Below are 4733 nucleotides of genomic sequence, written 5' to 3' on the forward strand. Positions count from 1 at the left end.
AAACAACAAGGAGTCACCAGGCCAGGTGGTCCTGAGGCATGATCCTAACCCCACCCACTTTGCCAAAGCTCAGCCCCCACAACACTAGAGGGAAATCTTCAACCACCAACCTACTACCCTGAGACAAGGCCGAGTATAGCCCACGAAGATCTCCCCCACGGCATGAACCCGAGGGGGGCGCCAACCCGGACAGGAAGATCACGTCAGTGACTCAACCCACTCAAGTGACGCACCCCTCCTAGGGACGGCATGGAAGAGCACCAGTAAGCCAGTGATTCCGCCCCCGTAATGGGGTTAGAGGCAGAGAATCCCAGAGAATCTCAACTACAGTCACTCTCACCTTGTTCAAGAACAAATGCAGTTTATTATCAAAGACCAACCCCTCTAGTGAAGTTAAACTGCAAGTCACTCATGCTGCCTCCTATAGATAATAAGAGGGAACTACATCAGCTCAGTTGATGAAATACTGTGTGAGTTCACCACAAACATACACTTCTGACATTTATAGCTAAAAACTAACACTATACTTGCACGTTTATATAAGGAAAGTCCTCCCAACAAATCATAACACAAAAACAGAATAACTAGAACATTGATAGCCTATCATGAAAAGATTTCGCATAGAAATCAGAATATCAATACTCTTATGAGGGAAAGGGCAAGAAAAATGCCTACACATTGAGGTGCGCTGCAAGATAACTTGCAATGGGAGTGTGGATAATAGCTACTGTATTTTGTTGTATGATTTCATTTTGAAGCAGGCAGGGATGTGAATGTGATCATCACGATCCCCTTGACCCCTGTGCACGAGCACAACATAAATCAGCAAGAATATATTTTAATGATAAAATGTTGCTAAGAAATGGTAGCGTATTCATCCAATTGTTGTATGAGAATACGAATCTCGATTTAAAATAACGTACTCTGCTTAAATGATGTACTAGGTTGAGGCTACAGACAAGAAGATACAATTCATACCGGGTATCTTTTTGGTCTATGCTGCTGAATTGTCAGACACCGACCGTTTATGCACTGCGTGGCTGGGCAACGTATTCCATGTTATTACAACTTCAATGGCTAATACCTATCGCCCTTCTCTTAGTAAAAACACTGCTCCAGGTGAGGCTCGAACTCACAACCTCGGCATAGCTCTACAATGTACTGTCATATAAGTACCGCGCGCTAACCGATTGCGCCACTGGAGCTCCGCTGCTTCGGCTCAGCAATACAGTTTATGAACACTCTGCTCTGGATGTTAGCTCCTCTTCCTTCCAGTTTACATTCTGATTTACTTAAGAGATCATTCTGTTGTATGTTATGTGTTGCAACACAGTCAGCAACGTACAGTAACATGCATAGAAACTGATCTAGATCTGACTAAACTCTGATAAATGACTGATTTGCCAAATCACTCGTTTGCGTTGTTTGAACATAGCTAATCTAGCTAGCTAACGTTAGCTCGTCTGAACTGCTTACTGGATTGATATAGCTGTCCGTTGTTGAGTGTATTGTGTCTTAGTTGTATTGTCCCATATTGGCCTGTATGTATTTGACAACTAATCTGGAAAGTGATCAACTGTGTGCTTGTTGTATGGGTGTTCATTTCATAGCAGGTTGATAATGCTATCTGTGAAATCCTGGCTGCTACAGGGTAACAGATAGAGACTTCCGCACAATTTATTTCTCACGCATGCTCAGTTTGTCTGAATTGGTACCGAGCGAGATTATCAATAACGGATCATATTCAATTTAACTTTTACAGATGTTTTGAAGTCTCTGCATAAACCAAGGTCTCCTTGTATAAACCATATAATTCTCTATTGACTAACCGTGTACTTTTTCTTTAACATGACGCCTCTTTTGCCTGTATAATAATAACCTGATTTTGGAAGTCTGCTTTGTTGTAGTAGTATGTGAATAGTACGAGAAATATTATATATATATAATTGTTTGTATTATTACATTTTTTAGTGGGTATATCAGCTTCAATGCAATTGTCTGCATAATTTCCAATCCCCCATATATTGTTGGTAAATATATACTGTATAATATATATATATATTTCTTAATATAGATATTTTCCTTTATTATTTTCCCCAAACCCTACCATCCCTCCCCTAATTTGAGTAAACTAATGGACAACAACACTTAGGCTTCTACTTCCAGTTTATACACACTATGTACATTTTACAGACACAGTATTATTTTACAGTAGTTATCTTTTGCTTGTTTTTAGTCCCATCCTTCAGCTCTACTCAACTCCTCCCATTTATCTCTGAACACCATCCAGTTTTGATTTATATTTGCCATATATCTTTCAACTGTGCAGTTTCACAAAAGTTCTGAACCTTTTATGCTCATAGATTTTGCATATTGTAAATTAAATATAAACATTTTTGCTAAGAGTATTATTATATTATTGAACCCAGCAATGCTATTTGCAGATTTAGCTCCAGGTGAATGTTGCAATTCTTCAGCCATTCCTGAACCTGCGACCAAAAACAAGCTACATATGGACAGTACCAAAGCAAATGATCTAATGTTGTTGTCTCTTCACAGCAAAATCTGCAGAGCTGGGATGGTTGCATCCCCCATACATACAGTTTATAACATTCTATTGGTTGCAAATATTTTAGATTATAATTTAAATAGAAAAACTCAGTTTTGAATCCAGCGTTGTTTTGTGTATCAGTTCATAAACCATGTGCCATGGCATCGGTACAACAAAAATCTCTTCCCAACTATTTTGCAATCTATATATGCAATCAATTTTTTGTTCCTTAAATTAAACTGGTAAACTTTTTTAGTTATCACAATTTTCTTTAGCCAATTTTGACATTTAATGCAGGGTCGACAGACAAGTTTCTTACTTTCTTCCCCTTCCACTTGCCTCTTCCGTTTTGTGGTAATGCTGCAATTAGTTGGTTGTAATTTTAAGTAGAGCAGACATTTCCATATATGTTTGTTAGCTGCATGCAGTAGTATGTTCATGTTTTTATTACAGAATGAAAACACTGCTGGTCTAGACATGTATGATAGGTCTAGTTCATTGGAGGATCACAATACAAAATGTCAACAACCACAACATTGCCATCATGAATTCAGATCATCATAATTTATCCACAAACTTTATCAATCATTTGTCTGTATCTGGATGGATCGGATGGATTGATGGATGGATGGATCTTTAACATATAGTACGAGTCAAAAGTTTATACACACCTACTCATTCAAGCGTTTTTCTTTCTATTTACTATGTTCTACATTGTAGAATAATAGTGAAGACATCAAAACTATGAAATAACACATACTGTATGGAATCATGTAGTAAACAAAATATATTTTATATTTGATATTCTTCAAAGTAGCCACCCTTTGCCTTGATGACAGCTTTGCACACTATTGGCATTCAGCTTCATGAACTAGTCACCTGGAATGCATTTCAATTAACAGGTGTGCCTTGTTAAAAGTTAATTTGTGGAATTTCTTTCCTTCTTAATGTGTTTCAAAACCATAAAGCGCTATGATCAAACTGGCTTTCATGAGGACATCCACAGGAAAGGAAGACCCAGAGTTGCCTCTGCTGCAGAGGACAAGTTCATTAGAGTTACCAGCCTTAGAAATTGCAGCCCAAATAAATGCTTCACAGAGTTCAAGTAACAGACACATCTCAACATCAACTGTTCAGAGGAGACTGCGTGAATCAGGCCTTCATGGTCGAATTGCTGCAAAGAAACCTCTACTAAAGGACACCAATAATAAGAAGAGACTTGCTTGGGCCACGAAACACGAGCAATGGACATTAGACCAATGGAAATCTGTCCTTTGGTCTGATGAGTCCAAATTTGAGATTTTAGGTTCCGACCTCCGTGTCTTTGTGAGACGCAGAGTAGGTGAACAGATGATCTCCGCACGTGTGGTTCCCACCGTGAAGCATGAAGGAGGAGGTGTGATGGTTTGGGGGTGCGTTGCTGGTGACACTGTCAGTGATTTATTTAGAATTCAAGGCACACTTAACCAGCATGGCTACCACAGCATTCTGCAGCGATACGCCACCCCATCTGATTTGCGTTTAGTGGGACTATCATTTATTTTTCAACAGGAAAATTACCCAAAAATAACCTCCAGGCTGTGTAAGGGCTATTTGACCAAGGAGAGTGATGCATCAGATCATCTGTCCTCCACAATCACCCGACCTCAACCCAATTGAGATGGTTTGGGATGAGTTGGACTGCAAAGTGAAGGAAAAGCAGCCAACAAGTGCTCAGCATGTGGGAACTCCTTCAACACTTTTTTGGTTACTACATGATTCCATATGTGTTATTTCATAGTTTTGATTTCTTCATTATTATTCTACAATGTAGAAACTTACCTGATAATGATGCATAAAAAAAATGATGTTATGTTTTACGTGACATTTTATTTTTATTAACTTATCTTAATCTTCTTTTGTTGTTTGCAGATGCACTATCCTTCTGACACTATGCAGCCAGGTCCCATCTACTTTCTAACTCCTTGCAACTGCAGTGGCCAAAACAATAAGTTTGTGCTCTGGTATTGTGCCTGGCGGAACATGCACAAGCTCCACCACAGTCTGGACCTTCACTTCCTGATCACAGGCCACACCAAGTTTGCCCCCGACTGGTGCTTTGGCCTCGTCAAGCAGCGCTTCAGAAAGACCAGAGTGAACACTTTGTCTGGTGTTGTGAAGGACAGCAGTGTGAGGGGTCAAC

General features: G+C 39.4%; 1 non-coding gene across 1 annotated transcript; it reads right to left on the bottom strand.

Annotated features, from left to right (window-relative positions):
- Positions 1–1111: 1111 nt before the first annotated feature.
- On the bottom strand, positions 1112–1205 carry trnai-uau (transfer RNA isoleucine (anticodon UAU)). The gene is made up of 2 exons: positions 1168–1205; positions 1112–1147 (listed from the first exon to the last, which is right to left on the bottom strand). It is a non-coding gene; the product is annotated as a tRNA-Ile (tRNA).
- Between the last annotated feature and the right edge of the window lie 3528 nt (positions 1206–4733).

The sequence above is a fragment of the Salmo trutta genome, chromosome 18, assembly GCF_901001165.1.
Source record: "Salmo trutta chromosome 18, fSalTru1.1, whole genome shotgun sequence".
Taxonomy (NCBI): domain Eukaryota; kingdom Metazoa; phylum Chordata; class Actinopteri; order Salmoniformes; family Salmonidae; genus Salmo; species Salmo trutta.